Genomic DNA, 21,972 nt, shown 5'->3' on the forward strand with positions numbered 1-21,972 from the left:
GTAAAAAAAAAAAAATCCTTCTTTATGTTCTGAAAAACAATGTTATGCTATTGGCAGTGAATACACGTTTTAATGTAGAACAACCCATACTACTGAATGGAGCTTTCCATGAATAAAAAGAACTGTCATAACAAATCTAAACTTAAAGTAAGGTGAACCAAATGATAATTCTGATACTTCAGGGAAAGAAAAAAAAAAAAAAAAAAAAAGTTCAGTTTAGAAGTTTGGGATTCTGCACCAGCCAGAAAGTTCTCACATCTGTGCACAATCTATTTGGTGTGCTCTGTGTCCCTCCTCCCCTCCCCCTGAAAGCCACATGTGGTGCCTACTGAAAACAAGAGGTTCACAATAAACTTTAAAGTGTTAAATCAAACTTTTGCTCACGTTTAAAAATGTAGATATACTATAGATGGTTTTAGCATACTTTGGATCATACAGGATACTATTGACACAGCTGGTAGAAATGAAGAAAGTTCAAGCTTTCAGTGAGCCTGCAGCTGTCTTTCACTAGAAATATTTCACTAAATCCCAGTCTGTAATCCTGACTTTCCATTCTCATGTGAAGCTGCCTCTTACTGTTCCCATACTGAGCAAAGTGAGTTGCTTAGACCTCGTGTCTAAGTATCATTAGAGTCCAAAAATGATTTGGCTATCTCTTGCGAAAATCTGTTTTGTACTTTTCCTGAACCTCATGCTAAAGGACCAATTCTTTCTGCATGAATCATCAGATGCCCCACTGCCTAATTGGAGATCGTGGTTCCTATGATAAAAGACTGAAAAATAATTGGCTATTGCAATGTTTAGCTTTGAAGTTTCTAAATCTAATTTTGCATTCACACTTAAGAACTGCACTGAAGTGGTTTACCCACAGCCGGATTTTTTTCTTTTTAAATACTTATTTATTCAATTTTTACTGATTTTAAGCAGGTTTGAAGAGACTTAGCTTTTGTTATTAAATGCTTACTTGTCAGTCATTTGAACTCATCTCATTGAACAGACCAGACCCAAAAATGATGTATTTCCAGATGTAAACATCCCTGATTACTCATCTTCTTGCTTCTAGTGACTTAGCATGAAGCACCATTAAATAATAGTGATATCAGTGTAAAAGGCAATACAAAGTAGTGACGAAAAGAGAGATAAGCACTTATTTGTTACAACTATTCTGTGTTATATATGCTAATAGTTAGTTCAATAGACTTGTAACTGTTAACACACGGAATAAATGTTTTTTGAAGAAAGTTTCCCAAAAGATTAATATGTTTAATTCTTGAAACTGTACTGAAAGTATCAATTTATAATGAGGTTCAGTATTGTTCTGGTTATCCCAATGTACATTTCCCTAAATCCTTTATTTTTAGGGGGACACATGGTGGTAAGTAGGAAATAAAACACCTGCTGAACAAGCAAGTAGGCTTCTTCTTTTAATGATGAGGTGATAGCTCTGAATAGCTCTGAATCTTCCTCTTTTTCTTTTCATAAAACATTTAAATGATGCTGTATATGTTCATTCCACTGCTGTTAAGAAAAAAAAAAAAAAAAACGAAACTGAAGAAATCTTGCTACATAAAAGAAGGAAACAAAATATAGTGTTTTACTTTGAATTTGTTTGGCAGTAGCTTATAAAATCTCTGGGTTATGTGAAGCTTTTAATCCATCACCCAGACCCGAAGCTTTTCATTGAAAACACATTTTATTGAATTGCATTTAAATTATTTAGCCATTTTTATAGGCATGAGGTGATGAAATACATAATGTATTTTGATGCTCCCCAAAATGTCCCATATGTGTGCTGACTTTTGCTAATTAAATTCAGACCACTCCTAGAGGGGGAGAAAAAAAAATTGTTCCCTTTCTTTTTTTTTTCCTTCTCTCTATTCTTTTATTTCTTTTTCTTTCTTTCTTTCTTTCTTTCTTTCTTTCTTTCTTTCTTTCTTTCTTTCTTTCTTTTTCTTTCTTTCTTTCCTTCCTTCCTTCCTTCCTTCCTTCCTTCCTTCCTTCCTTCCTTCCTTCCTTCTTTCTCTCTCTCTCTCTCTCTCTTTCTTTCTCTCTCTCTCTCTCTCTCTTTCTCTCTCTCTCTCTCTCTCTTCTTTCTTTCTGTTTCTCTTTCTATGGAAAAATAAAGGTCAGCTGTTAATTAGTGGTTTTCTGAGGGTATCCATTAATGTTACATAAATTACTGCCTCAAAATCCAATTAGAAACCTGGGCCATATTGAAACTAAATAGATCATTTAATTTTCAGGGCACAACATGAAATGAGGTCTAGGGAAGAAATCAATACTTTTTCAGTAAGGAAATATCAAAAGGAAAGTGTGTGTGTGTGTGTGTGTGTTTGTGTTTGTATGCATACTCATATAATATAGTACCAGCAGCCTTATGAGAACCTGGATGCATCAGATGGGTATGCATTTAAATGTGCATCAAAGCTGACTTTAAGAACAACACCTCTCTCTGTTTAAGAACAACACCTGCCTGCTTATTTTACTTTATGATTTTTAGCACTTATTCTGCTCTCATGTATTTTAGTCTCTTCATCCCCCTCCACCCTTAACTTGTATTCTTTTTCAGCTCTGTTAACGTTATATTCCACTTGCAAAAAGGTGAACATCAGCAATTTTTTGCTAGTGCTTTGAATGGAGGGGAAAGTGGGTCCAAAGACATCCAGAGGTCCCTTCCAGCCTGATTATTCAAAGATCTTTGATGCTCTAATCAGGACAGCAAAGGTCACAACAGGAATATGATCTTGGATAAGAAACTCAAGGAACTGGAATTTGTCATTCATGAAAAGAATTTTGTCTTAGCTCAGTTTGATGAAAACTGATGGCAAGACTGCAATTTTAAACCAATGTTTAGGAAGGATGTAGTTGACAAAAAGGGAGAGAAAGTGTATTTTTTCTGACTCATCAACATTACAGAAGTAAATCGTTTTGATTCATCATGTGCAGTGCTGGAGTTGTGGAGATTGGAAGGGATCTCTGAAGATCATCTAGCCCAACCTCCTGTTTTAACAGATAAAGCAAAAGAAGAAGCTGTCATTGGTATGTCTTACTGACCAATAGATTAAAAAAAAAAAAAAAAAAAAAAAAGGTGCAAGGAAGAGAAATTATGTCAATTACTTTGTAGATGAGGGTGATAGAATTGTCAATAATAGCACAAAAACTCCAACATTTTCAGTACACATTTCCCTTCTGCAACTGGGAAAAGGCAAAGAAAGTAGTCACATCATATCATGATGATATATGCTTTCTGCTACAAGAAATGTCTAAGAAACATGTTAAACTACTGCTGTTAAGTTAGACATATTTACATTAACATATCTGATAGTTTACACCAAGGAATTGTAGAAGGACTGTCAAAGACCATCTCCGAGCATTCAATTTTCATGTCAATTTTTACAAAATTCTGTAACACAAGATAATTCAGAGAACTGAATGCAAAACTGCTGATATTTTCTAAAGGGTAAACAGAAAACCCAAATAACTCTATAATAATTTAGGAAAGATTCACTTTTGCTTATTTTATGGAAAGTACATCCCATCTAACTAATGTGACATCTTCATTTGCAAGAAGCATATGTTAAGTCAATAAATACAGCAGTGCTGGTACAGTGCTCTTAGATGTCCACGAGGCATTTGATTTGGGGCTATACAATATTTGATTAAGTAATTAAAACAGTTAGAATCGATACAATAAATAGGTTTAAAAGAATGAACAGATGTATTTTATTGTAAATAGTTTTGTTTGCAGTGACATCTCACACTATTTATAATGTTTGTTATGAGTGACAGAGCTGAAGCCTCAAGATTTCAACTCGAGAAGAGTTGCGTAGCCTCAGGTAGCATCAAGTAGCTCAGGGGGGAATCTTATCCATGTGTATAAATACCTGATGGGAGAGTGTAAAAAAAGGAGAGCCAGACTCTTCTCACTGGTACCCAGTGACAGGACAGGAGCCAATAAGCACAAAACAAAACCCAAGAAATTTAATTTAGATATAAGAAAAAAAAACTGCCGATCAAACACTGAAACAGATTCCTCAGTTTCCCAGAGAGGATGTGGATTCTCCTCTGCTGGAGATATTCAAAACCCAGCTGGAAGGTATACTGAGAAACCTGTTCTATTTCACTTGGCTTTGAGCAGGGAGGTTGGCCGACGTGACTTCCAGAGATGCTTTCAGACCTCAGAGATTTGTGGTATTTAATCAATAAGAATAAATCTTTTTACATAGGAACCAGAGATAATGAGAACCAATATAAGATCTAGCTCAGATAAATAAGAAGATCTTGAGAAGGAGAATGGAGGTTAGATGATTTTGCCATTTAGTAAAGCGCAGGGATAAGACTTTAAAGAATGAGGGAGCCATATCACATTAATGGTTCCCCCTTACAGATGGGGTCTTTTTTCTGGATTATGTTGTGCCTCATTCCTTTGTTCTGCAGCCTTTCAGGATGGCATATGGCCCTATTTTTTATTTTTTAATTATTTTTATTTTTTATATCAGACATAGTCTATTTAATCTTTTCACTAACAATTAAGTTTCTGTCTTAGCTGGTTCGCAGATTATTATATCAGAACTATTAAACTGGTGGGTCGTTTTTCTTTCAGCTCAGTTTAGCTATTTTTTTGTTGTTGTTTAAAACAAACATTTGTCTCTGTGGTGCAGCACATACCAATATAGAATAGAATTACAATGTACTTCCAGCCAAAATCAGTTTATTGTCTATTTCAGTAGTTTTCTTATGGTAGCAATTATTCTCTGTAAGCCTGCAAGCAAGCAGCAGAAATCTGAAATCATCAAAGAGTTTTTATCTGCAGCAATTTCAAAAATGGCAGGTAGCTGATAGTTTAAACTTTAGTTCTCCGCAGTAGAGCAGTGTGAGAACTGGAGAATGCCATCTGTCTTCACCAGCTAGTTTTAAATGTTCAAGATTCAGGCTTGTGTTGCCATTGTTCAGATGTGCTAGTTAAATCAAGCTGGCATGGCACAGCAACAAATGAGTTACCTACAGCAAATACTGATGGGTGAACCCCATTGCTGAGAATTGCAATGGGGTTGGAGAGATACCAAGAGCTTCATTCTCAGCTCTACCAAGGGGGTCTTTTGTATTGTTCCCACACATCTTTATTAAAGCAGAGGAAGGTACACTGGAACCATATTTAATGGCACCCTTATTCTGCCTTTTTTTTTTTTTAATATATCCCCATAAGAATAACAGATTTTGTGTGCATATATTAGGAGAATTGCAACGGTTTTAATGCAGAAAATAAATAAATAAATAAATCTGAATTCACAGAACTGGGTTTTAGACTTTGTAATCCAGAGTGACTTTGGAGAAGTAACACAAAACATTCTTGTTTCCTACTATTATATTTCTATCAGTGATGAACAAGTCTCTTTCATGAATGTAAGAAGAAAATGAAGTCCTAGATCTAAAAAAAAGTGCTGGAAATCTAGAAGGACAATCTTTTGTGTTTTTCCACCCCTTACAAGAGAGAAAATCCATACTCTTCCTCTTGCTATATCTCTTCTTTGATCTGTTTTTGAACTATCAGAAACAGTCCATGATACAGAAGACAGGAGCCTGCACTGTGAACATGAGCAGGACTTGCTCAGCTTTGTACCATAGCCTCTGTTGATCTGCCTGGGACAGATCGACAGAAACACTGGGACTTTTTTGGCATTGCTCCACACTATGGATCCACTCAGACTATCTAGCCATATTCCCTGATATTTCACAGCATTTAGGTGTCTGTAACATTTTGGTTTCTCTCAGTACTTGCTCAGGGTACAGAATGAATTGACTGTAATTCTACAATCTAAGTCCTCAAGATAAAACTAGAATATACAGGTGAAAGCTAACAGCCTGTACATCCCATGAAAACTACAGAATAGAGGTTTGCTTTATTTATTTATTTATAATGTCTCGTTCTAAAACAATGAAATTTTGTGGAGCTCCTCTTTTCTGAATCTAGACACTTTATTGTACTCTCATTCGTGTAATAATTTTCTGACCAATTCTGCAGGTTTGTTTTTCTTTTGAATTTGTATTCTGTGAAGAATCTTTTGTTTAAATTTGTTTTAACATTTTAATCAACTCAAATGATGTTTTGTTGTTGTTGTTTTTTGTTTATTTTTTAAAATTTAAAAATGGTTACTTCATTTTGAATTGTTGATCCAAATAATAATGATTTTTTTTTCTTCATTTTAAAACTTGTTACTGCTTAATTATCTTTACTTAAAAATATTTTTCCTGTGGAAATTTCTGGTTTTGAGTAAAGCATTTTTTATTCTTTTCTTTAAGAACTGCACAAACATTTTCAAGCGACTAAAATTGTGCAGCTCATTTGGAACAGTAAGATAAAACAAAGAATCCCAAAGTGATGCAACAAAATAAAGCGGAAGGGTTATTTTTTTATTTTTTATTTTTTAATAAATAAATAGAATAAACAATACAGAATGCAAGGAGCAAAGTGAATTGCTCATATACTCTGCTGGGGTCTAAAGTTGGGAGAAGGGAAGTATCCTTGCAATTTGGGTGAATGGCTCAATGTACCTTTAAATGAATCACAGAATCATCTAGGTTGGAAGAGACCTCCAAGATCACCCAGTCCAACCTCTGATCCAACACCAACAAGCCCTCCACTAAACCATATCACTAAGCTCTAAATCTAAACGTCTTTTAAAGACCTCCAGGGATGGTGACTCAACCACTTCCCTGGGCAGCCCATTCCAATGCCTAACAACCCTTTCTGTAAAGAAGTTCTTCCTAATATCCAGCCTAAACCTCCCCTGGCACAACTTTAGCCCATTCCCCCTCGTCCTGTCACCAGGCACGTGGGAGAATAGACCAACCCCTACCTCACTACAGCCTCCTTTAAGGTACCTGTAGAGTGCAATAAGGTCACCCCTGAGCCTCCTCTTTTCCAGACTGAACAATCCCAGCTCCCTCAGCCGCTCCTCATAAGACTTGTTCTCCAGACCCCTCATCAGCTTTGTTGCCCTTCTCTGGACTCACTCAAGCACCTCAATGTCCTTCTTGTGGTGAGGGGCCCAAAACTGAACACAGTACTCGAGATGCGGCCTCACCAGAGCCGAGTACAGGGGCACAATCACTTCCCTAGTCCTGCTGGCCACACTGTTTCTTATACAAGCCAGGATGCTGTTGGCCTTCTTGGCCACCTGAGCACACTGCTGGCTTATATTCAGCCGACTATTAACCAATACCCACAGGTCCTTCTCTGCCAGGCAGCTTTCTAACCACTCATTGCCCAGCCTGTAGCTCTGCTTGGGGTTGTTGTGCCGCAGGTGCAGGACCCGGCACTTGCCCCTGTTGAACCTCATACAGTTGGCCTCAGCCCATTGGTCCAGCCTATCCAGATCCTCCTGCAGAGCCTTCCTGCCCTCGAGCAGATCGACACACGCACCTAACTTAGTGTCATCTGTAAATTTACTGAGGGTGCACTCGATCCCCTCATCCAGATCACCGATAAAGATATTAAAGAGGACTGGCCCCAGTACTGAGCCCTGGGGGCTCCACTAGTGACCAGCCTCCAACTGGATTTGACTCCATTCACCACGACTTCTCGGGCCCGGTTACCCAGCCAGTTTCTAACCCAACGAAACGTACTCCAGTCCAAGCCACGAGCAGCCAGTTTCTCAAGGAGAATGCTGTGGGAAACGGTGTCAAAAGCCTTACTGAAGTCAAGGTAGACCACATCCACAGCCTTTCCCTCATCCACCAAGTGTGTCACTTTGTCATAGAAGGAGATCAGGCTCGTCAAGCAGGACCTGCCTTTCATAAACCCATGCCTGATCGCCTGCTAGTGCCACATGGTGACACTCAAGATAATCTGCTCCGTGAGCTTCCCTGGCACTGAGGTCAAACTAACAGGCCTATAGTTCTCTGGGTCTACCTTCTGGCCCATCCGGCCCTTCTTGTAGATGGGCGTCACATTTGCTAGCCGCCAGTCGCCTGCGACGTCCCCTGATAGCCAGGACTGCTGATAAATGATGGAAAGCAGCTTGGCCAGCTCTTCCACCAGTTCTCGCAGTACCGTCAGGTGGATCCCATCCGGCCCCATCGACTTGCGTACATCTAAGTGCTGTAGCAGGTCGCCAACCATTTCCTCATGGATTGTGAGGACCACATCCTGCTCCCCATCTCCCTCCAGCAGCTCAGGGTACTGAGTATCTAGAGAACAACTGGTCTTGCCGCTAAAGAATGAGAAAAAGAAGGCATTAAGCACCTCAGCCTTTTCCTCATCTCTTGTCACTAAGTTTCCCTCCGCATCCAGTAAAGGATGGAGATTCTCCTTAGTCCTCCTTTTTGTGTTAATGTATTTATAAAAACCATTTTCTGTTGTCTTTAACAGCAGTAGCCAGATTGAGCTCCAGATGAGCTTTGGCCTTTCTAATTTTGTCCCTGCACAGCCTTACAACATCCTTATAATCCATCTGAGTGGCCTGCCCTCTTTTCCAAAGATTATAAACCCTCTTTTTTTTTTTTTTTCCTAAACTCTACCTACAACTCTCTGTTCAGCCAGGCCAGTCTTCTTCCACGCCAGTTCATCTTTGGACACTTGGGTACAGACCACTCCTGAGCCTTTAAAATTTCCTTCTTGAGGAGTGCCCAGCCTTCCTGGACTCCTCTGCCTTTCAGAACTGTCTCCCAAGGGACTCTGCCAACCAGTGTCCTGAACAGCTCAAAGTCTGCCCTCCGAAAGTCTAAGACAGCAGTTTTACTGGTCCTCCTCCTGACTTCTCCAAGAATAGAGAACTCTACCATTTCATGGTCACTCTGCCCAAGACAGCTCCCGACCACCACAGCTCCCACCAATCCTCTGTTTGTGAACAGAAGGTCCAGTGGGGCACTTCCCCTAGTAGGGTCGCTAACCAGCTGCATCAGGAAACTATCTTCCACACTCTCCAGAAACCTCCTAGACTGCTTCCTCTGAGCTGTATTGCATACCCAGGATATGTCTGGGAAGTTGAAGTCCCCCACGAGGACAAGAGCTGACGATTTTGCAAATTTTGGCAGCTGCCTGTAGAATTCCTCATCTGGCTCCTCATTCTGGTTTGGTGGTCTGTAACAGATCCCCACCAGGATGCCTGCCTTGTTGGCCTTCCCACCGATCCTAACACATAGGGACTCAACCTTATCATTCCCAGTCTCAGCCTCGAGTTCCACAACATCAAAACACTTTCTAATACAGAGAGCCACACCACCACCCCTTCTGTGCTGCCTGTCCCTTCTGAAGAGCCTATAGCCAGTCATTGCAGCACTCCTGTCATGGGAGTAGTCCCACCACATTTCAGTGATAGCAACCAAGTCATAGCCTGCCTGCTGCAGGACAGCTTCCAGCTGCTCTTGTTTGTTGCCCAAGCTGCGTGCATTAGTGTAGATGCACTTCAGCTGGGCCATTGCCTGCTCCCCGGGCCCTGACACTGTTACCCCCGACACACCTCCAACAAGCCTTACTCCCTCCCTCCCCCCCCCCCCTCCCCCTCCCCCTCCCCCTCCCCATCCCCCTTCCTACCTAGTTTAAAGCCCTATCAATGAGCCCTGCCAGCTCCTGTGCTAGTGTCTGTTTTCCCTTTAGAGACAGGTGGGACACATCTGCAGTTAGCAGGCCGGGTGCTGAGTAAAGTGCCCTTTGTTCAAAAAACTCAAAATTTCTGTGTTGACACCAGCCTCTGAGCCACCTGTTTATCAGGTGTGCTTTCCAAGTACTCTCTGTACCCTTCCCTGCCACTGTAGGAATGGAGGAAAGCACAACCTGTACTCCCACTCTATCTACTAATCGTCCCAGTCCCCTAAAGTCCCGTTTGATAGCCTTCAGGCTTCTCTCTTCAATATCATCTCTGCCAGCCTGGACTATCAAATGATGTATGGAAATGAGTAAAGTGCTCTTATTTTAATTTCTTGTAATGGAAACATAAGGCAAAATTCAGCAGTATTCAAAGGCAGCTCATTTAAAACTGATTAAAAAAATATGGAACTCATTTCTACCAGATACAACTTGGTGCAAACATTTTTATAGGGATAATATAAGTATCTACAGTTATATTGAAGAGTATGATACAGAAGTTACCTGACCTTAAGCAAGATCCAAACTCTAGCTGGTGGAAATTAGTAAAAACTGTCCCCATAAAGACGAAGTTGTAGTATTTCCAAGAAAATGTAAAACTTACTTTTTTAAACCTAATTTTATTTGAAAAGCAGAAACAAAAGAACAGCTAAGATTGTGTTCCCTACTAATTTTATATATAAATGAGGGAAAGAGAGAAAAACAGAAAGACCCAGCAGCAAAATATTCACAAAAATATTCCTAATAATATTTTCACAAAAATTGTTTTGAACTTTCACTTCAGTTTGTAAAAGCAGAAATGAGAGACTGAGCTATCTCATGTGACTTACATTATTTTCAGTTTCAGATGTTAGAAATACAGCTACAAACACTACTTCCTGTCAAGTTCTCTTTCAGGAGCAGATGACAGCAGAAAGTAAGGAAAAAGCAACTGGAAAAAAAAAAAAAAAAAAAAAAAAAAAAAGCAAAACATGCATACCAAAAACTTTCCTAAACTTTTAAATATCATAACATTTTGAGTTCTCTTTAGTGTTTTGAAAATGTTTTTAACCCATTTGTTCTTTCCTGCTGTTATCCCCACAGTCTGAATAAAATGTGATTCTATGCCCCCCTCCAAAAATATCTGAAACCCATCTCACTTTCTGACTCACCCAAAACTTCCATCATTATGTTTCTGTTTCCTTTCTTAATGCAGTACTTTTTATCATATGCTGGAGGGTGATGGCTTAAAAGTTGGTGCCTAAGGGTTGAATTACTTAGACTCCCTTGAGCCACAGGTTCAAATTCTGGCAGGATTGACTCAATTTTGCCTCCTTTCAAGGAAAATAAATTTAATTGTGTGTAGGTCACTCTGCGAGACTGTTTCAGGGAAAGACAAAAGGGAAAAACTAATATCTAACCTGCTTTCTGGAAACATAGAGCTTGCTATCAGAAGGAAGTTTACACCAGCTTCTTTCACTAGTATTTCCTCTTCTTTCACTTGAGTGCTGCAGCTTCACCAGTGCTGCTCACATCGCAGTCAGACTCAACCACGTGTTGTGTAAATAAGATGGTTTTGTACAGGGCCAGATGACACAGTGCCCTAAGTTCCAGCCATTTCATTGTCACATCTGGTGAAGTTTTACTAATACCATGTTTAAAATTTTAGTATGCCTTTTTCAAAGCCCCAGACAAGGAGATAAAATAAATCCCTGAAATCTTACCTTTAAGAAAATAAAGGTGTTTTTTTCCTTTTCTTTTTTTCTCTTTCACATTTGCAGAAAAGAATCTTGAAACTGTGCAACATGCACACCTCAAGGAGTCAGCAGCAGTGGTTTTTTAAAATGGTGTGGTTTTCAGCAGTCTTTCATAGTTTGTAAATGCTTTAGGCTGGCAGCTCTGAGAAGTGATGACATGGATGCAATCAGCAGCAGAAGGCAGCCCACAGGTTGTAAAAGTGTTGGCATCCCGTAGGAAGAATGGCACCACAGAGCCAGGCAGCTTAGGGAGTGCTTAAACCTGACTGACATTTCCCATTTCTTGATTCTCTTTCCAATTCGTAGGAGTATTGCCAATCGTCAAAAGTTCAGGCCAGAATTTTCCATGCTGGCAGCCTATGTCAAGCAGATATTGCATGGAAAATACCACAAGAAGTGGTCTGTCCTGGTTTCAGTTAGGACAGAGTGAATTTTCCTCCTAGTAGCTGGCAGGGTGCTATGTTTTGGATTAGAATGAGAAGAGCGCTGATAACATGCTGATGTTTTAATTGTTGTAGAGCAGTGCTTACACCAAGCCAAGGACTTTTCAGCCTCTCTCTGTCCTGCTAGCGAGCAGGCTAGGGATGCAGCAGAAGCTGGGAGGGGACAGACCCAGGACAGCTGACCCAAACTGGCCAAAGGGGTATTCCATACCATCTGACGTCATGCTGAACAATATATAGGGGTGGCTAGCCGGGGTGGAGGGGTGGCCGGCTGCTCGGGGATAGGCTGGGCATTGGTCAACGGGTGGTGAGCAATTGCATTGTGCATCACTTATTTCGTACACATTATTACTATTAATACTATTATTATTATTATTATTGTTGTTATTCTTTTCCCTGTCTTAATAAACTGTCTTTATCTCAACTCACAGACTTCACTTTCCCGTTTCTCTCCCCCATCCCGGAGAGGGAGGGGGGAGGGTGAGCGAACGGCTGTGTGGTGTTTGACTGCCAGCCGGGCTAAACCACAACATGGTCATATCATTTCTGAAAACAAGCTTAGGGAAAAAAAAAAAAAAAAAGAAAAAAAAATAGTTTTTGCTCTTTTGTAAAGAATATTCTCATAACATTTTTCTCTGAGAAACACCATGATCTTTGCCTGATAGAATGGAAATTTTACTCAACTTCTCATCACTTGTGTGAAAATTTGTGTAATTTTGCTTGATCTATTAAAACACTTTTTCAGAAATTCAGCAAAAGCATGCTAGCTCTTGTTAGCCCCACTGACTGATAGTTGTCTTGCACAAAATGTACTTTACCCCATTACAGAATTTCTGGTTTTAGGAGTGCAGCTGCTTCATTTCCTGAAATCACTAAATACATTCTCTCATGGGGTAATGGAGCAGTGGAGTTCCTCCCTGGAGTGTCCAGTCAGGGGAACTGAAATTGTGAGCTCTGCCTCCTATGCTTGTAGCTCCTGCCTCCTAGGGTGCTGGCAAAGAGAATATAGCCCAAGGCAAATTAGAGGGGTGAAGTTCAGGGATTGGATTAAAAAAGTAAATATAAGGGATAACTGAGAAACCACAACATATGTCTACAATATATATCATTTATGGCAGATAGACAATGTCTGCCTCTCAGTATGAAGGATGGAAGCTGCCTATGATGTTTTCATACATTCTAAACCCTAACAGGGATATGCTTCCAAGTAAATTGTTTTTGGAGGAATTATCTTGCTCATGCCTGAAGTTGACATCCCATGACCATCCTCCTCAAGTCCCCATGTCTTTCTCCTGATATATCAGGATTAATACATAAAAGCACAGACAAATTCCTTCATGCTCACCACAAAATATGACTTCCCTATGAAGCAGATAGTACATTCTTAGCACCTCCTGAACTGAACTCCTTTCCTCCTTTTCTTCTAGTTAATGTCACAGACTTAAATCAAGTACAGTGAGTCCAGGTGAGTGGGAAGGAAGACAGTATCTAATACAGCCTCCAGCTACATCTAGTGTCTACTGTGTGCCCCACTATGTTGCACAAATCTGAATGGCTAGTTCGTGGGACTTGATGTTTTCTTCAACAAAACAATCCCAGAGGCATAAAGGGCAAATCTGGGGCAATGGCTCAATGAGATTACATCCCTAGGAAAACAAAATAAAAACAAACAAAAAAAGCAACCAACCAAACAAACAAAAAAAACAGAGTATTGCATATTATTAGTTAGTAAATCTGTAACTATCAATGCTGTTTGTGCATGCATACATGTGTTTGTGTCAGTTGTAACAACAGTTTAGATAAACACAATGACTTCAACCCATAGGCCAACATTTTAAAAAGTTGCTTCTGCTCTGTTTTTAGAACAGTGCCCATATATGGCTGGTTTTGGTGTTTGTTCAAATGTTTTAAAACCAACAGATGTCCTTTTTTTTTGTGAGTATAGGAAATGAAGAAATTAAATAGACTGTTTAATACGATCTGATTCTATTTTAGAATACAATTAAATCAGGGGAAAACATCCAGAATAAACATTTAAAGGGTTTGATAATAGTATTCAGATTTTTTTTTCCTCTAGATCACTCAGTGGTTGCTCCCCAGACTCTGAAACAATTCAGAAGTGTGTGGCTGTGGTCCAGTGATCAGGTGTGCACATACTTGCACTGCGCTAGCTATCCAAAGCACAGAAACAAAAAACTAAAGACCAAAGAATGTTTCAGTTTTGAGAGATGATGTCTCAAATGCAAAAATCAGTCGTATTTACAGATTATGAGGTACAGGTCTTGTGCTATGATTGTTTCTGCTTGTGGGTAGAAAATTTCAGCATATGTAGCTGTTACAATAGCATCTCTCATCAGTTTATAATTTACCTTACCTTTTGGAGACCATGAGAAGAAAGATATAACTTAAACAGTAAGTCACCATCCCTGACCCCGAGAAAACGTGGGGATTGCACATCTGGCTTCAGGCTAATATTCGAAACTGAAAATTGATTTTGCAGTTAGTAGTCTCATAAATGGTGCCTAGTTTAAATCCATTATCCCAATCCATTGTCATTTCTTGCTTAAATTTTGAAATATGAAGTATGAAGAAAATATACTGAAGGACAAGGGAAAGCATTCTGGGTAAGGGGAGAGAAAGATACAAGGTGCAAAGTGTTGAAATACATCTGAAGACTGAAATATTCCCTAAACATTGAGCTTCAGGCAAGTCATTGCTGTTCTTATCATTGCTTTATATTTCTATCTGATTATCAATTGCACTTACAAGCTGAAAATGACATTCATGCTACAATTAACCTTTATTTGTTTTCATGTATTGCAATGTGGGATCGAAGATCAGGAAGGGATTGGAAGAAGCTGTAAATTTAAGCTACCTATGCCAGTAAATTCTTTTTCCAAAGCCTTCCTAGAGCTGTTTATGCCAACATTAATGGCACTTTACCTTCTGTTTATTTAATACCAAACTTCTTTTGTTCTTCATGACAGTGTTTTCTGTTTGTTTGTTTTCTCACTACTGAAGAGGAAAGGTGTGAGTGGTCCAGTGTTGGAAAGGCCGTAAAGCCCTGTTTACATTGTTTTGTTGAAAATTTCTAGAGTGCCATCCAGGTAATGGAGAAAGGAATGCGATAATATACATATACGTATATGTAAAGATATATATGTCTATCTTTACATTTAGCCTCTATAATGTCCCTCCAGTACTATAAGTAAAAAGGAAGGGGATAGCACTTTTTTTTTCTCTTTTTTTTTTTTTTTTCTCCAGTATCCTAATGAGAATGACTGCATTCCCTCGGCTAGTTCTTTTAGCCAGCAGCTATTGCAATATGTCTATAAGGAGAAACTCAAGAAGACAGAGCAGAATCTCAAGGAGGGAAAGTTACATAGAAAATATCTCATCATCATCTAATTTCAAAGAAACAATTTAAAGATAACTAGCTTGTAAATGATTGGGGTTGTATTGTTTTTAACTGCAGACACCTGTTTCTAAAAGAAGAATGGGTTCTTGGCTAAGGCTTGGCTGAAACAATATTCAGCTAAAGATGGATAGCTTGGCTCTCTTCCTAGAACTGCTACAGGATTCTTACATGACCTCATAGCCCTTCTTACACTTCTTGAGTATTATTTTCTCATGTCTCTCCACTTGTGTGCTAGTCATTCTTTAATCAGAGGATCACTCATAAAGTGAGCAGAAAAGTTATTTTTGATGGGACAGAAAACCTGGTGCATGAATCAAGGTATTAGAATTTCTGGAGACTGTTGGGTTTTTGTTTTTGTTTTCATTTCTGTTTTGTTGTTGTTTGTTTATTTGTTTTGTTTCAATAATAAAACCACCGTCTCTGACCTTCTGGCCTGAAGACCACTGTGGATCATTGAGGTGCTGGAGTTGTTTTATAGCAGTAAGCTGAGAATAAGCCTAGTAAACATTTATATGTTTTAGAGAATGTTTTGTACTCATTTATACTTCTGAAATTCAATGCATCTAATAGAGGAGAAAAATAAAATGAAACAAAACAGACAAACAAACAAACAAACAACAACAACAAAACATAAAGACTTGGCTTAGTTTGTATTTCTGGCATTGTTGGGAGACCTAACAGTTCACTTTGCTTTTCTGTGCTTTTCTTTTCCTCCCCTGCCTTTTCTCACTAGTAAAGTTCCCTGAGACAGGGTTTCTCATTTACAGTGGCCTTTTACATTTTCTTTAGTCTCAAACTCCTCTCTAGTTTGATAAATCTGTCAATATAAAGATGTTGTACTGAATAACAGCTGCAGAGATGTTAGGTTCCTCTATCCTTGACAAGATTTAAAAATCCTTGTGGGTTCCATAGGGGAGGGATGGTGGAAGGAATCATGATTTTATACACTTATTTATTCATTCTTTCATTCATTCACAGATATTACTGACTAGTTTCAGTCTATACCCTGGAGTTCCAACACATGTTCTTAACAGATGTTTTATTATCTGATCTTTTGTTATAATCATCCAAACTGCCACAACAGTCGTCTCCTACCCCAAATGAAATAGCAAGAATTAAACTCTTCATATTCATAGATAGTGTTGGGTTATTCTGACTAAGAAATCACTCTCTCTAAGGGCAATTGTAACCAACTTTTTATTTTAACAGAATCTATAGCGTGAGCTTATTGACTTGAAATGTAATGTGTTATGATTTTTGAAGTCTCAGACTGGGATTTTTAGGAACACAGCGTTTGCTCTTTCAGGCCAGTTGTCTCTGGTCTTGCTTTGTGTCCCTAGGAAAAGAATAAGTCAAGCTGCTTTGAAAGCACTTTTAAATATTTTGAGGTAAACAGTTATTCAGTCTGCCGTATAGACCTTACTCTGATAAACTCCCTAGTTTCTCACGTATAACCATGCAACATCATTCAGGAGAGCAACCCTGCGGTTCAGCACCATATGGGTTACACAAGAAGTTTGTCCCCTTGATCTTGTTTCTGATTCAGCCCTCTCTCTACCACCTGCTTTTTTTGTTGTTGTTGTTGTTGTTGTTGTTGGGTGAGATTGTTAGCAATTTAAGCATGCACAGCAGTAGAAGGTGACAGTATGAAAACAAAGTTTGTAGGTGTTTGTTTGAGCTCCAAAGTGTGAGAGTTAATGTCCCTTTTAAAGTGAGTACATACGGAGCAGCAGGTGTTGAAATTTAGTGCTCAGCTTCTCCTTGAATCAGGCATCTACTTTTACATTGAAGTACCTTCATTTATTCACCAAACTTCAAAAATGTTTGCTTAAGTGATTTTTCTATATTGACTTGGCAAGTTAATGGCAGAGGAGAAAGATAGTCCTTTGCTTTATCTATCAAAGTACAGTTCCTTTTACCTGTCTCAGGCTGTCATTAGAAAGAAGCAGAAATATTTGTATTAGCCATATTTATATTTCTATTTGATCATTTTCGTACTTGTGTACAGTGGATGTAGCTATATTGCTTATAAAAATCTAGAAAGATTTTCTAGAATTTTAGAAGCCTGGGATCTAACAGACACAAGATATTCATATCAATATCATTCTCTTCTTAAAACTTGTAACCATCTCTGAACTTTCTTTGAACTGTTCCTACCTCTTTTAACAATATTTATGTTTTAATAAACATAACAATGTTTGTATTTTGAAATATTTTTTTTTATACAATTTTTACAACGGCTTGCACATTTTCCTTTAAACTGAAACAAAAATTACTGCAATCTGTATCCTCAAATACAAAATAGAATCATAAGGGTACCAAAACAACAAAGTAAAAAATGAAGAATGTCATGAAAGTGAAAAATTATATGTGTTTGAAAAAGGGTTAGCACATTAAAATGATAATTTATACTGTAAAATATTGAATAAAAATACATTAAAGTCTGTCAGAACATATGTCAGTGGAGAATTTTTTTTAGTTGCATCTTTTTGTCCACACATTCTTGATTTTTATAGAAAGTGTACATTTTTTTGTATATAAAAAAATACTAAAATAATTTATTTTATTTTTTCCCAAATGTCTATGAAATCTATGAAAGATTAGAGTTGCCATTATTCAGTTTATTAATAGCTTAATTTCTCTAGACCAATTATATTTGCCATTTGGGCTACATTTCACTTGAGCATATGCACAGTTTCTTAGAAAACAGGACATTTATTTTCATGAAAGGCATGAACTACAAAAAATCCCTGCAACAGATATTTTACTAAATTTGGGAACTTATATTTGTAATGTCCATAGCTCCCACAGGCACATTACGTTTGCCAAAGGAAAGATGAGGTGGCAACCTTTTGACAAACCAACCACAAATTGAAGTCTCAAGCTGGTCACTGATTTTGGGTACTTCCATTTCTGAATGTTTAACAAGAACCACTTCAGGCAGGAGAAACTGAAAAAGAAATGAAAAAGGAGGTATACAGGTTTTATACAATTATGAGCCAAAATCTTTCCAGCTCTTCAAATTTAAAATTTGTTTTAAATGAGCAAGATGAATACATTGAGTCTATGTGATGCTAAAAGATGACTGTATATATATTCCAAACTAATTGAGTAATTAATGATTTCCACTAAATGAAAAGTATCCTATGAAATAGTATCCTTACCAATAGTGTACAGAAAATTTATTCATTTGAATACATTGAATCTAAGGTTAAATATTGATTTTATTTTAATAGCCTTAAGTAAGCAGTGATTTCTTGGCTTTTATACATTTATCCTACATTAGAGAAGGTTCATTCAAGAAATTTTAAAGTTGATGGATTTTCAGAGCTATCTTGATGAATCCATAACCTAATGCAAATGTGATATCATCTTACCTAACACAACAGGTTCAACCCAATATTAATAGAAATATTCCTGAAGTTCAAACTACTTACACTTCTTACACTGCAAGGGTGGACTTATATTGGTTACACAAATATCTCCTATTGTAGATGAGTACACATCATACTTTTTAGTTGGAGCACTGGCAACATTTTATTGGTATCCATAGTCCCAGATAGGTGGATTGCATTCAGATACCAGCCTTTTAGTTTGAGATTTGTTGTGTCTTTCGAAGGAGTAAATTTTAAGATATGCTCTATTTGATGGCTTGTTTGTTTATTTTTGAAAGCAAATTATAAGAGTGATGGACTACTTTGTAGAGAAGAATCAAGTTGTGGTGGTGATATGGGCGGTGGTAGCTACTCACTTCCTGTGCTATGATGAGGAGTGTGTACCTCTTGTCATATTGCTGGTAAGAGGAGAAAGAAAGGAGATAATTTCTTACACCTGTTCTAACCCCCCGCATGAATGTGTCTTGTTGTGTTATAGGCAAACCATTCTGATATCATTCATTGTTATTGGACTCTCATTGCTCATAATTACTAATTCAAAAGAGGATTTTCAAGAAGTGCCTAGTGGTTTATATTTTATTTTCTACTGACAGCAGCCAAAACTCCAGGTATGACTGGGCCTCTGGACACCACAGAAGAATGTCAGGGTAAGATCCCCACCTTAGAACTCCAATTCTTTTTCAAAAACTTTTATTATAATGCTGTAGGTCAGGGAAGGTGCATTAACCATCATTTCACATTTAGTCTTATACTTCTTCCTACGCTTAGCAGTCACTATGCTGTGATGTACTGTCATCTTCTCACAACAGCTGACAATTTGTTCTGTATCACATTACATTATAATACTGCTTTCCAGAGACATTAATTCCTACCTGGACTGAAGTGGTAATGCACAGGTTAAAAAAAGTTTCTGCCATTATGCACCCTGCAGAAATTATTATACTATGCTTATATTATACAGAATGCTTACTGTATAAACATAATATAACATAACGTAAGCCCCTCTCTTCATCTCTAAGATAATTCCTCTCTTCAGCCTATCCTTTGCAAAACAAATCCAGTCAGCTGAACAATTGAAATTTTTCCATGTCTTAAAATATTTCCTGGTAGGACTGCAACTCATCCCCCCTCCCCAGATTTGTATCAATATAAATAACCTGCTACAAACATAAGGACACATCAAATTTCACTGCATACTACGAGATGGTATGAACTGGCTTCTAATCTCATTGGCTATGGTTCAACAGAGGAGTAAGTTTATTCAGGACAAAGAAACTTCCTGATTTATCTTCCACATAATAGAAACTGACACTATAAGTTCTGACCCACGCCGGGACCTGAGTTTCTGTTATTATGTAGAACAGTCCAGTACCTATGCTCAGTGTTCTCAAAGGAAAACAGCAGATGAATAACTTTAAAAATATGAAAATAAATAAATACCGATCCTATCGGCTGTTTCTTCCTACAAAGAAAACACTGATATAGCATGACATGATAAAAACCTCCTTTAGTGCCTTTAAATTGAATGGATTCTGGCTGTCTTGAATCAAGGCTGGCAGGGAATAAGCTCTCCAGACTGTGGCAGATGGCATCTGTTTTGTTTGCTTGCTCAGGTTTGCTGTGTGTTTCTGGGTGTTAATCTATGTTCTCCTCTGTTCTGCTAAAAGGCTGAGTAGCAGAGAGAGTAGAGTTGCTTTTTCATTTTCTGGGGACTCCTACAGTCTGGGTTTGGTGAAATTTTCAGAAAGGAGGAAATATTGGACCTTCTTTGGACCCAATGGATTATGTTCTACTGCAATGTTGTTTTGAAGAGCTGGTTGGGAAAAGAAGGTACTGAAGAACCCAGCTATCAGGGACTTTGAAGCACCAGTAGGAATAAAGAAGGTTCCTAGCAAGAGAAGAAAACAGACAACCATGTTTCAGAGGGAGGAGAAAGAAATATGAATATGGGACATATGAGGTTTGTGTGCAGTGTGTTACAATCTAGGAAGTAATAAAAATAGCCAGGTGGAGAGCAGGGCTGAAGAAAAGGACCTGCCACAAAAGGATATGCACTTTTAAGCTGGATTCCTCTGAAGGAATATTTTTTCTCTCTGAAGCATTTTTTCCCCTAATATTTATTTAGATTAAAAATAAATAAATAAAAATGTATTTAGGTAACATTTAAACCCTAGAATTTATTGACACCTGATATTATGGAGATCCAAAAAGGTCCATTCAAAGAGGAAGATAAATTCAGGGAAGACGGGCTCTATTTGTGTGTAGATCAGTGGGTTTTACTTTGGTCTCAGCGTGGATGGTGTCCACTGAGAATCACATTTTGTTTTTCTTACTCAAAATTAAAAATAATTATGGAACACGGAACAGAGATCCATCTTCACTAGGGAGTCTTGCAACAGTTTTTGGAGAACTTACTGATTGCGTGCCAGTTGTCCTCTGGAGGCCAAATAGGCTCCATTAGTAAAGTATTCTGGCTGACACAGTTTGTATTCACTGTGATTTATTGTTAAAAAGAAAGCGTCACCACAGGTACTTATTTAGATGACAAGGAAGGAGGTCAAACAATGAGGAAACAACAGGAGGAAAAGAAAAAAAAAAAAGTCTTTTTTTTTTTTTTAAAAAAAAAAGACAGAGCTCATCATCTTTGTGATTTTTCATCCACCTACACTCTTATGGTTTGATCGTACGTGGAACTTAGATCTTCCATGGTGGGTGATCAAAACAGGATGTATGTTTGGGTGCTAAACAGTCTGGACAAAAGTTGTCCAGTGTGGACAAGAAAAAGGTGGCAGGATGGTTGACAGATTCAGTGTTAAGGTCCCTCAAGTGTTTCTTAAAAATCTGGTGCTTTTCACTTTTGTACAAAAGGAATATTCCTTTGCACAGCTCCCTGAGTGTCAATGTATTCATAGTATTCATAGAGGAATGCTTGACTAAGGATGACAGAAAGATGACATATTCTTTTGTCAGTATGTGAAGAGTAACGTAGTGAAAGGAAAGTTTTCCTAAGAAGCAACATCCTTAAAATCTAACAGAAATGTTTGAAGGGAGGGCAAACTTTCCAAATATTGATAAGTAACAGAGAAAAGGGGTACAGAGAGGACTGAAAGGTCCTCTAGCTAGGTTTTCTAGGGCCAAAGGAATAAAAACACTTTCAACTGAGATCTCCTTCATAGCCACAATCACTATTGCATACCCTTAAGTTCTTTTTTGATACAGATGTGTATCAGGGAGGTACATGTCACTGCCCCAGTGACTGTTGGCCTGTTGCCTCTGCCCTCACTCTCAGGAAGCAGAAAGGTGGCTCTTCCTGCTGTGCAGGTAAGAAATAATTTGGCCATTCATCTGCCAACTCTGTAAGACTTGCAGCCATATTATTGTCATATTGTCTTAT

Source organism: Cygnus olor, chromosome Z, assembly GCF_009769625.2.
Source record: "Cygnus olor isolate bCygOlo1 chromosome Z, bCygOlo1.pri.v2, whole genome shotgun sequence".
In the NCBI taxonomy this organism is placed as follows: domain Eukaryota; kingdom Metazoa; phylum Chordata; class Aves; order Anseriformes; family Anatidae; genus Cygnus; species Cygnus olor.